Below are 13,283 nucleotides of genomic sequence, written 5' to 3'. Positions count from 1 at the left end.
ATGTAGCCTAATGTTTTAAGTAACACCTGTGCTTTTCCTACTATGACAAGTCAAAATGTCTGCCATAAAAAAGGTCTGATGTATCGCCAGGCCCCAAGAAGGATGGTCAGCCTTGCAGTCTCTCTTTTCCCAGCCCGGTCTCATGGCAGTTCGTGATATGGTCACGTTATTCAATTTATTGAGTCGTGGACAGGACACGATAATGTAGTTTTTTTTTTTTTGTGGTGATTACAAATTTTCCATTTCCATCATCCATTCCACGGAAGGAACTCGACACAAGGTAGGCTAACTAACGTCTGCTGCTCTCGTCTCCTGCTCTCGTCTACCGCGCTGTTTTACACAACTAGCCTACAGCATGCTACTCCGCAAATAGCAATGTTTTACAAATAAGCTAAAATGAAAGCTTCTGTTTATTAGTTTGTTACTAATCTTGAAATTTCTGTAAACTTAGCTGCTGCCAGAGACAAACCAGCCCCTCCCTCTGGAGCATGGCTACTTAATATGCACGTGAATGACATCACCGGACCATGCCTGTGATGTCTGCATTCTTTATTCTTTCTCCTCACTCAGTATTAGGCTTCTGAAAATGTGTCCCCCTGAACAGTGTAGTTGAATAGCCCTGCTATAAGCTTTGTACAGTCACATTAACCTGGGCTTAGTGAACAGCTCTTTTGCATATCCAGCAAAGAGCCAGAGGCAAGAAGGGGAAGGGGGCGAAAAAGATTTACATTTGGGCCACCAAAAATGTACTTTTGCCAACAGAATAAGGGGCTTGGTGGCCCGTGCTTAAAAATATTAGCATCCATCCCTGTTATTGTATGCAATTTAGGCAATAAAAAAGGTTGCTTTTTCGAAAAAAGGAAACCTCTCTTGTATATTGGCTATTGCTGTTTACTGTAAAGCAAAAGTATTTCTTATCCGATTACTCGATTAATCGATGAAATAATCAGAATACTCGATTACTAAAATAATCGATAGCTGCAGCACTACTGTTTTCTTGTATTTCACTTGCCTCATGGAATATTTCCCATGTGTACTCATTTGTGCATATGGTGTCTGTACATACAGAAGAAGGTTCACTTAGTTTTAAGTGGTTATAATGGCATTAGTGAATGCTTGCTTCTTTGAACTGCTTTAATTTATCATTTTATTTCATCTATTAATTTTCTTCTGAAGGTGGAATAAATGCAAGATCTTTCCAAAGTCAGTGAGTCTCAATCTATTCTGTTGACTTTCCCTATCTGCATTATTCTATTGGTCAAGAGGGTGTAGTTTTATAAATCTCAAACTCCGTTTAATGGTCAGAAACGTGTTGCCGTATAAACCTGCAACTCAATGGCATGTTGGTTTTAAAAAATATTGAGAAGGTATTAAAAATGGTATTAAAAGGTATTGAATTTGCCTCCAGGATTTCTGTATATACCCTGTAAATAGAACAGAGCCATTGTTATTTTTTATTACGATTTTTCTGTTTTGACAAGTCAAAAATTCCTTAGTTATTATCATGAACGTTGTCTCACTTTCAATCAAATCAATCAATCAAAATTTATTTATATAGCACTTTACAAAAACCAGCAGGTATCCAAAGTGCTTAACATCAGAAACACATGTCATACAATAGAAAGAATGAACATAGAAAACAGTAAAATCAGAAAAGGTTACACAGAAACAAAAGAATGAAATTGTCACACCACTGCTACGTATTAAAGGCCAGACGGAACAGATACGTTTTGAGTTTGGACCTAAAAAGAGCTACATCTGTCATAGTGCGAATATCAGGGGGTAACTTGTTCCAGAGTCTCGGGGCAGCAACTGCAAAAGCCTGATCACCCCAACGTTTATACGTTGGCGTGTTCCGGCACAAACGTTACGTGGTGCTATTTTGCAGTTTCAGAAAACAATTCCGCCACTGACCAGGAAAAACCTGGTCTAAAGTCAGTAGCGCGTTATTCAGATGCTATTTTAGGGACGAATGCTTGGCCATAATGTAGCGTGTGCACAACGCGCATACACTTCTCTCATCTACAGCAGTTCACATTTTTGAAAACCATACATAATTACAAAGAAAAATATTACTGAAAATGCGTTTCATGTGTTTGGATAGATCAGGAGGCATTTTACAGTCCATCCTCAAAAGGTCACAGCATTCTTTGTGACTTGTGTTTTACACATTTCCATGAATCATGGATATGTTGATGACATAAATGAGGAAATATTAGAGGACTTAAGGAGACGTAATGTTGAACTACGGTGGGATTGGACACTCCGACGGAATCTGGTCCGGGAGTGGCAATGTGCGATGCGCTCCTGATGGAGCGGGTGGACGGAGATGGAGTGGGGGGAGGAGGAAGGGGCACAACAGGTGCAGGTGGTGCGTTTGGAGGCCCACGCTTCATGGCTCCAGTAATCCTCTCCAGACTTGAGGAGATGCGCCCAAGAGGCCGCAGCAACATCGACGGGCATTTATTACTTTGCCGCATCCCGGACAGCTCCCGCTGGCGTGCGCCAGGCAAATCCGCCGTCATAATAGCAATCCGCCACGGAAGAAGCGCGCCTGCTCTTAAAGGGAATGTGAGATGACGCTCTGATTGGTTATTTTTTTATTTTTTTACGTTACGCCCAAACCACACCTAGCTACTTCAGAGCAACCCATTTAAGATTTGCAACGGGCGCAAGAGTCATTTATCCCGCCGGTATAATAGCAACAGCGCCCGAGATCCGCCCACAAAGCTACTTGCGTTTTGCGTTTCACACTTGCGTTTCAGATCGTTAAAATAGAGATTTCATCCGATCAACTTCAAACTCGGTCTGTGCCATCTTAAGACCTTAAAGGGGTGATAGAATGATTATATAGGGTATTTCACACTATTCCTTAAGGTCTCCTAATGGGGTATGTAACAAGAGCTTTTCTTCCAAATATGGTATGCTCATGAATATTTAGATAAGCTGCGTGCTGATTGGTTGAGCGAATCCCCATACACACACATTAGAGACGAGACAGCAGGTCTCATATTCCAGGCGCTGCAATGTTTTGTTACCAAATTCACTTCTGATACTTTTTTATGCGAGAAATCAACTATATTAAGCTGAAATATGGGCTAAAAAAATGTATGGCTAATTGCAAATTTGGTAAGATGTGTCGGACTTTAGGAGCTCCACACAGTCTGACGAGAAAGCGGCAGCCTGCTGGGCTCCATACCCAGCGCAAACTCACCCTTTGTGGATTACTGCACTACGGGGCTCCGCGGCCAGCTGCCGGCATAACTATAATATATTTACAGTTTGAATTTCATCACAGCACTTATATCACAACAGTCCAATTTCAATTTAAGGCATTTTTGTGAACGTGAGTGTTCTTGTTAGGAGGAGCAGCTAGCTAGCTATATGTCCCATTCAATACAATGGGAAAAGATCACGGCTAGCTAGCTACACTTTCGGCATAACTATAGTATATTTACCGCGGGCTCTATCAATGAGACTCGCGGACAAGAGGCGTTTATTTCCCAGATCGTTTAAATAACTCAACACACATGTCCATTATAAGATTAACTGGAACCTGCGGTAAGAGATTGCGGGTGTAACAAGCTCGCTGACCGCGCTCTCAGTCACACACCGGCCATTTAGCAGGAAGAGGGGAGGGAGAACAGCAAGCTGTAGGCCCTGGAGCTCTGTCAGGGCAGCGGCGTTTGGTAGTCCAGTCACCCAGAAAGGGTGAGTTTGCGCAGGTATTGAGCACCATGGGCTGCCGGCCGTGACGGAGCTCAATCTAGCTCACAGCAGGCCAGGGTCTGTGAAGGTTCCAGTTAATCTTATAATGGATATGTGTGTTGAGTTATTTATATAGTGTATATAATATATGTGCCGTAACGAAAATCAAACGCCAAAAGTGTAGCTAGCTAGCTGTGCTCTTTTCCCATTGTATTGAATGGGACACATAGCTCGTTAGCTGCTCCTCATAACAAGACCCCCAACGTTCACAAAAATGCCTTAAATTGAAATTGGACACAACTGTTAGCTTTATAAGACCTTGAGGAACCTGTAATATAAGTGACGTGACGAAATTCAAAGTGTAAGTATACTATAGCCAAAAGTGTAGCTAGCTAGCCGTGAACTTTTCCCATTGTATTGAATGGGACATATAGCTAGGTAGCTGCTTGTCCTAACAAGACGCCTCGCGTTCATAAAAATGCCTTAAATTCAAATCGGACTGTTAGCTTTTGTTAGCTTTGTAAGACCTTGGGGTAGCTGTGATGTAAGTGCCGTGACAAAATTCAAACTGTAAATATATTATAGTTATAGTTATCATAACTGTAATAGTCGGTAGTGCAGTAATCCACAAAGGGTGACTTTGCCCTGGGTATGGAGCCCAGCAGGCTGCCGCTTTCTCGTCAGACTGTGTGAAGCTCCTAAAGTCCGACACGTCTTACCAAATTTGCAATTAGCCATCAATTTTCGTGAAACGGCCCATATTTGAGCTTAATAAAGTTGATTTCTCGCATAAAAAAGTCTCAGAAGTGAATTTGGTAACGAAACATTGCAGTGCCTGGAATATGAGACCTGCTGTCTTGTCTCCAATGTGTGTATATGGGGATTCGCTCAATCAATCAGCGCGCAGCTTATCTAAATATTCATGAGCATACCATATTTGGAAGAAAAGCTCTTGTTACAAATAGGGCCAAAACACAGGGATGCATAAGGGCCAATAAAATATCAACCAGGCCATTTTCAGCCCAACCAATGTTACATACCCCATTAGGAGACCTTAAGGAACAGTGTGAAATACCCTATATAATCATTCTATCACAACTTTAAGGTCTTAAGATGGCACAGACCAAATTTGAAGTTGATCAGATAAAATCTCTAAGAGGAGTTCGTTAAAGTAAGACGTGGAAATGGCCAAAATCACACTAATTTCGAACTTTGAATTCAAAATGGCGGACTTCCTGTTGGGTTTAGGGTATGGCTCCAATGAAGCTTTTTGTACATCTTGACATGTTACATATGTATACCAAGTTTTGTGAGTCTACGTTAAACACACTGCAGGGGTTCTTTGTAGGGGGCGCTAGCGAGCCATTTGTGTGCGCCTATTCCCGAAACCCTTAAAATACGTACATTTTCAGACTTGATGAGACCGCCAATTTTGGTGAGTTTTTTAATATGTTAAGCCCCTCAAAAAGGCGATTAATTTGCAGGAAATAATAATAATTCCTTCAGTTTAAATAGGGCCTTCGCCCCTGACGGCGCTCGCCTAATAATCTCCTCTGTCTTTCATTGGTTCCACCCCAGACTGATCTGATGACATATGTGTATGTTTATCTAATTTCGCTGTCCATAACTGCACTCAGTATGAGCAGAGCTTTCATTTGAGCCTAATATTAAGGCTCTTTGACGATTCTGAAAAATTGACATTTAAAGAGCCAAAAATTGGCGGCCATCTTGAATTTGAAGGTCAAAAATAGGTCAAATCAATAAATCTTTATCATTTATGAATTTCTTGACCCAAATAGACTCTGAAACCATGTATTATGCAGCACTGTGGGCAAAACCATTAAAAAGTTAGTTTCCAGCTAGGCTGACGGCAGCCATTTTGGATATAGGGCTCCCAAAAAATGTCCCCAATTTTTTGTGAGGGGCACCCCGGCTAATTTCTTTCTTTAACCTTCATAGATGACAAATCCAGTGAGAAACAAACCTTTCCTCTCCACGGTCACGGAACTGCTATAGATGACCCAAGTATTAGGTAATGGAAATCCGGTTGAAAAAAAGAACATACGGCGGAATCTCCGACGGCAACGGGGCAATCCCGGAAGTGAAAGGTCATGGATATAGACTATCATGCACGTTAAATTGCTATCTATAAGTGTGTTAACTTGCAGGACAATAGCATCAAAATAAAATCACCCCAATAATGTGATTGTGAAATGGGTCTATATTTTTCACTCACTGCTACTTGCAGGCATGTTTGTCCGACACTTATCCCATCAGGTATGCACTGGACACCTTTGTCTTGGGTATCTCTACAGTTTACCTTGCACGGCAGCTGGAGTCTTGCGATATCACAAGATCACGCAAGAATCGCATATCACCATAGAATGCAATGCATAACACACAAAATTCCATCTTGCCATGCTTCAAGTAATGCGTTTGCATCCGAACAGCAGCAAACCGAACTAATCGGTGTCCTGTGAGGAGCTCCTGGCAGGTTTTGGTGTGCGTTTGACGGCTGCAACAGTTTGTTCAAAACAACAATGGCGAACATGATAGACGGATGGTTCATTTGAAAGTGCCTGCCCTTTTCCAAACTTTCCACTGACGGCTTCTCAGGTGGTTCTGTGTAAAAAATAATTGGCACCATTGAACTCTACAGTATGGATGGCTTCCCAATTGATATACTGTAGCATCGTTTACTTTGACACAATGTAGCCTAATCATGAAACGTCAGTTCTGCAAAGAGAAGGTAAATACATTGTCATTAACTGTGTGTCTTGTTGGTCTTGAATTGGGGACAAGTCAACCAAAACTAGTGCCAAGGTTTGTGCTGCTCAATTAATTACCAATCAATAGCTTCCCATGTGAGAGTAATCTCGAGAAATAATTTACTCCGCAAAACGTCTGCAACTTGTTATGACTGAAGAAACCCTAGTTTAATTTAGTATTTTGCTGACATCACAGATGACTGCAGTTGTCTGGTTTCTAGCTTGGGGATGAGGTTGTTTCATGTTCACAAATATTGATGGTACTGTCTGCGACAACAGAAATAGCATCAATGCGTTCTGTTTTTCACCTCAAAATGACTTTCAGAAGAATGCAACACTTTACTTTAGAGCCAGGAGGTTTGGATTCCCCTCAGCAAGACCTGCCAAGAAGCTTCTGTCTGCAGGGAAGGACAAGTGGGCCCTGGGTGGAATGAAGATAGATAGCTGATAGTTCATTAGCTAGTTAGTCACAGGGAGGGGTATACCGCAGAGGATTGCAGAATCTCGTTTTTCAGTGTTGCTAAGAGCCCATATTCCAGCGCAGGGCCAAACAATGCTAGCAAAGGCTTAGTTGTTATTTGCCTCTCAGCCTTGATTAAAGTAAACTTTTCTCTGTTGACCTTTTGCCACCTTAAGACTTTGTATTTCTGATGGGATATATTGTTTCAAATAAACAGATGACAATGGTAATTCGGTGTAGAAAACATGGCCATGGCAAGCCACAATTTTGGTCCTGCAGTGGAAAAGTAGTTGTTGCTTCTCTCCCCACAGCCCGAGTCCAGCCTCAGGCTTGGTTATCCTCTAGAGATTTGCAGAACACCACTTCAAAGACAGATCCCCTCTCCTTATATACCCTCTCTCCCCTCTACTGCTATAAACACAAGAACTTAAGGAATTAATTAGACACTGGATCAAACAAGGGTTAGTAAAATCAGCTCAATGAAGATACCAGGAATAGTGTAATCACATGTTGAGTGCTGTATTACTTGTCATGTGTGGTATCTTTGATGTGTATGTGGAAGCCTGTATTTCATTTCAGATCCAGCATAACAGCTTACACTGGCAGTCTCTTGACCCCTCTCTTATTCACTGAGGGATATGGTTAGGGATATTTTGCAGGCTTTTCCCCTCACACAAAGGGACAGCACAGCATCTCTGTAAAAATGCAAATATAAATAGTTCGATACAGCTACTGCTCCTCCAAGGCCTGTTTTTTTAAACAGACTTTCTGCCACATGGGCAGCTCTCAAATATATTTTTCCCCCCATGGCTCACATCAAATATATAGAAGTTATGATCATCTGTGAAACATAACATAATCCTGTTTATGTTAAAGGTGGAGTGGCTTTGCAGCACATTTTATTTATGTTTGGGGTAACCCAGTATGACTGTCCAAGGTGTTACTTCTCTATCCATTTAACCAATGTAATATCTTTATTGTTAGGTACAGTAACAAATCACAGCCGGCTATGTGCATGCTGATTACCCAGCTGCACTTGCATTTTTTCCATGTGTCGATAATAAGGGTTGATTCATGGATGCAAATATGAGAGGCAGGCTCTCTCTCAAGCTATAGATGAATTGTATGGGAAATCTATGTAAACACATTTGTCCATAAATGAGAGTCTTTCTTATCGGTTAATGCCTTACCCAGATAGGCAGGTTGGGTGTTATTGACTGGAGGACAAGCAAAATGTCACAGCTTGTGGATTTGCTCTGAGGGGGTGTATCAGAAAACAGGATTACCTTGTTTAGTCAGATAACTGTGAAAGCAGTATTATTGACTACATGTATAGTATTACTAACAGTGGTATTTACTGATGGCCAGGTTTTAGGGAAAATAATTAGAAATTGCCATAGCAATCCTGCTATTGAAAAAAACAATCTGGAGTGGAACGCGGCCAATGCAGACTTCCTAAAATTATTATTCAAGTTCAGAGTCAAACGACATTCCTCTTGCTGCATTTTTGCAACACTTGGCAATGCAGCGTAATGTATTGCACTTCAAATGATGCTAAGCGTAATTCTTTTTATCAATATGACGTTTTCAGGTGCAAAAATGCTCACTGACAGATGAGGAAAACCGTCTTTTACAAAGAGGCTGAGAGATCATAGCTTGGCTGTGAAGCAGCAGTGGCTGTAGGTAATCTTTAGAAGTACACACAGAGGCAGAATACACATCAGAGAGGACCCTGCCAGGCAGCCATTTATAGCTGTTTGCACTCCTTCATTCAAGACAAAATGACCCCGCATCTAATTATTCCCTCTCACCACAAACACTATCTTTCTTCACATATTTCTGCCTGAGTACCTCTTCCACTCTCTTTTTCTGTCTCTTTTTCACTCTTTTACACACACGTATGCACACACACACACACACACACATACCAACCGTCCAGCTTCCCACTGTGTGTAGAATGTGTAGTGATGCCACCCGTGCATCAGGCGGGGGAGCATAACCAGCCTCCCTACCATCTCACTATCTGCTGATCAAAGAGCCGCTAAACAACCAGAAACTACAGCGGGGAGCGGAGCAGAGCATGCACAGAAACACAATTTGCAAGCAACGCTTTTTTTAAATGCTAAGTTTCACTCCCGATCCCTGACATTTTCACACACAAACACAGGCATGCATTTATTCAATTCAATAAATATTATATATATATATATATACATACAGTATATATTGTACTGTGTGTAATAACTAACAGAGTGAAAAAATGTAATTAATATAGTATGCCTTAATCTCAATCTCCATCTTAATATATGATGTGTATACAAAGTAAGATGTACTGTGGTTTCACCTGTGAGTGACTGTTCATGGCATCAGCCACTGATCTCTAAGTTGCTCAATTAAAGTTAGTGAAGAGCCTTAACAGGGCGAGGAGAGGGGAGGAGGAGGAAGATCAAAGGGAATACCGAGAAAATTCTGGCAGGATAAAGAGAGAGAGAGAGGAAGTATGTGCACAGAGAGACCGAGTGAGAGAAAGGCAGGGGGGGAGGAAGACATTGAAAGAGATGGGTAGTAGAGGAAGAGAAACTGTGTACTAAATGAGAATAAAGAAGGGATGGTATCATAGACAAAAAAGTTACCCTGATATTTGGGTTTCTCTTTTAATTACTTGTCTCTCCACTAAGTGATATAGGAGCCATTGTGAAAGTCATTTTTATTGTAAAAACCTGTCAGCTGTTTGTGAGAAAACAGAGGTCAACTCATGTCATTCACAATTTAACAGCAGCAGTATCCACCGCCTTAGGCCTGAAAATGGTTGAAACAAATCCACAATTTTTAAGGTGTGTGTGTGTGTGTGTGTGTGTGTGTGTGTGTGTGTGTGTGTGTGTGTGTGTGTGTGTGTGTGTGTGTGTGTGTGTGTGTGTGTGTGACAGAGCCAAATTAATAAATTAATTAATCTGTGGCCTTTTTGGACATTTCTCCCAAACAATGCTTGGGAATTAAAGCAACACTATGCAAATTTCGCAATACAAAAGAACACATTCATCTCACAAATGAAAAGTTGAATTCATAAGCAACTAGAGACTATCTTGCAGTGGGATCACACCAGCTGTCACGCCAAATCAGGCCAGGTGGGGGGCCCAATGACCCCTTCCCTACTTTGTACCCATCTACTTCTGGCGCCCTTGCTTGGACCTAACACATCTTCGAACTATCCTTGGTTTTGATCTTCACTACACACCTGTAAAGTTCCATGGCTGCATCTTGCACGGTTGTGACACTATAACTGTAACAAAATCTGTCCGCAGACAGACAGACGGACAGACAGACAGGTTAGGTGAAAACTATACCAGCATCGCTGTTGCAGCTGGTAATAAAACACAACTTGCTCGATTCAGTACACTGCTACAGCCTGACTTGGGTAGGATTAATAGCTGATGATGGCTAAAGTTAGCTACCGCAAATATCAGCAAAGTTTAGATAAATATTGCTGTAACTACACTGAGTTGATTTCAAGACTCTTTTCTACTTTTGCTACTGTTACACTACATTTTAGCAATCGCCATTATGGCTATCCCATAAATGCCACAAGTGACGTTATTCAGCAAACGTTACATAACCCAACTTTAAGTAAATCAGCAGTAGGCCTATCTTCTAGGTGTAAAAAAGAGAGACAAACAAGCATTAATGGTGGCAAGAGAAAGGCTGTCAAACTAAGTTATTAATGAGACATTTGTGAGAGAACAGTCATTTGAAACATAATAATTCAAATGAAGAGCATTTTTTCATAATGTTCTTAACACTAAAGGCAATGCAAGGACATTTCTGGGAGCAGTGCCAGGTGGGGTTAAGCCACAAATCTGGGGAATGTGTCAGGGAAAAAAACGGATGTGGATCCTGTACTGTAAAAAGATCACAGTGTACATGAAATGGCTCTGCTCACTTCACCGCCACTGCTTATTCAAGTGTGCCCTCCAATGGAGGAAAACAGGTCATGATAACAAAACAGACTCCTCAGCTTGATTGAAGTGATTCTTGGTCCGTGTTCCCCAACTGTGTTTGAGCACTACGAAAATGTCGTTTATCACTGTGACATCATTTTCTCTGCCCTCAGGTGCCAAAACCAGTGAGCTGAGTGGATTTACAGTTAAACTCTGAAATTGCAGGCACTTCTAACCACTAAGTCTAATTTACGGTAATATTGCAAACTATACAGAGGAGCAAACAAAGAATATGTCAAATATCAAGAATGTCAGATAAACCCTGAGCTAGCCTAGGAAATAATAAACTCAAAGGTTTTGCACATTGAATACTTTTTTTTTCTCTGAGGTCTTCAAGCATTATTTCAAAACAATCAGAACAAGCACAGACTTCATTTGTAGCATATGTTCATTAGTGACACGTTATAATGCCGTTTTTGGAAAGGTCGCTGAATGATTGCAAGGTTCTTATCCAAATGCTAATTCAGTAACTGATTGGAAAAGTACAAGTAATGTGATGATAATAATATGCAGATGAGTTCTCATCAGAGCTGTCTATCCATTAATGAGACGATATTTGAGTGTACTGTACGTGTGTGTGCATGCGTGTGTGTGTATGTGTGTGTGTCAATGAAGGCAAGGCTGCATGCATATGTACAGAAAGTGTGTGTATGTTAGAGTGCACATTCACTTTCATCAGAATATTTAGCATATTAATGTTCAATTAATCTACCACTGCACTGATGCAAAGTTTAATTAAGACAAGCCAGTTGGTAATAAACAGGAAGCAACTGAACTTAAATCACAGCCAGCTTATAGAAAAGTTTTGAAATGAAGATATACAGCCTGGAAAACTTATGTCTGAGCATGTGAAGATTTTGTATGTTCAGAATGGGTTGTAATGCAGGTTAGCATCAGATACTGTGTAGCATTTCTGATTACATCCTTTGCCTGCTATAAAGATTTGGGTTCAGTTCATTCTAATAGTAAAATATGTTGGTGAGTATTACAGTAAACTTTTAAATGTGAATTCAAAGCAGTGGTGAAAAGTAATATGCTTATTCAAGAACTGTACTTAAGTGAAATGTTGAGGTACTTGTACTTATATACATTCTGTTACTTAATACTTGTAATCCATTTCAGAGCAAAAATATTGTGCTTTTTACTGCACTACATTTATTTCAATTTAAGATTTTTACAATTCTAATCTAAGCTTATAAAATGCAACAAATTGTTAAAGATAAAATTGATGGTTTAAACAACAGTTTGAGGCCAAAAGAGGTCAAATGATCCCACATTTCACACAAAAAGCAAACATTGGAGTAGGATCCATACAATTAATACATTGTTGTATTGGTACTTTTAATGCTTTCTTCCACCAGAGATTCAAAGTAACGGAATGTCAAAAACAGATTTATGTGCTTTTTGAAAGGTGACAATGTCAAACATGTTAAATACAATTTGTATGCACCTTATCAATTTTAGCAGGCTTATATTCATGACATCGAACTGAGCAGTAAACTGCTTCATCTGCCGCGGCCCCCACACCATCAGCTAAAGGATAAATAGTGCCTCATATCGTCAAGCACACTGAGCGTTTAGTGTGGATCTCTGTACGTGAATAATTATATTTCACATGTACAAATATGTAAGTCACTTGTCCCATCCAGTAATGCCATCAAATACCTGAACTCCACTGACAATGAAGAGTTGTCTTGCATCATCTCTAAAGCACCAACACTCATAAAGTTTTTTTTTTGTACATTTCAGGGTGGTTTTACTTTTTTTCTTCCCAGGACCCAAATGAAAAATGTTGCTTCTTTCATCCTGGAACCCAATGTAATGTCCATTAAAGAGTGATGAAATACAATGCAATTGCTCGTCTCTGCTCAGTGCAACATTTCAAAAAGCCAAAAGTATATAGGAGGAGGAGATATGATAGAGTAAGCCAGAGCATTTGTGTTACAGCCACTGTATGTGCACTGAATCACAACTCCATCTTGGAGCTGGCCATTGCCAAGAGAGTCCTGCATATTGTGCTCAGTCTTCATGTGGGACCTTTTGCCTTGATTCTGTAGGACAACGGCATTCTCTGACAAAAGCACCATAAACGGAGCCAAATGCAACAGGCTAAATAACCAACATGCTGCTTCTCAGGAACAGTTCCATCCTAATTTGGCATCAGTTGCTAAGCAGCTTCTCTGCAAATGCCCTCTCATTCAGCACAGCCAGATTTAGTGGCACCTACTGTAGAAAACCTTCACTTTTATACCAGGGGATTGCACATGGTAGATTCTAGTTTGACTCACTCTGTAGGGAGAGACTGTATGCCACTAGAGGGCAACAAAGACCAAATGCAGTTTCTGCAAAGCC

The sequence above is a fragment of the Perca fluviatilis genome, chromosome 3 (genome assembly GCF_010015445.1).
Source record: "Perca fluviatilis chromosome 3, GENO_Pfluv_1.0, whole genome shotgun sequence".
Taxonomy (NCBI): Eukaryota; Metazoa; Chordata; class Actinopteri; order Perciformes; family Percidae; genus Perca; species Perca fluviatilis.
This window is presented reverse-complemented; position numbering follows the sequence as displayed.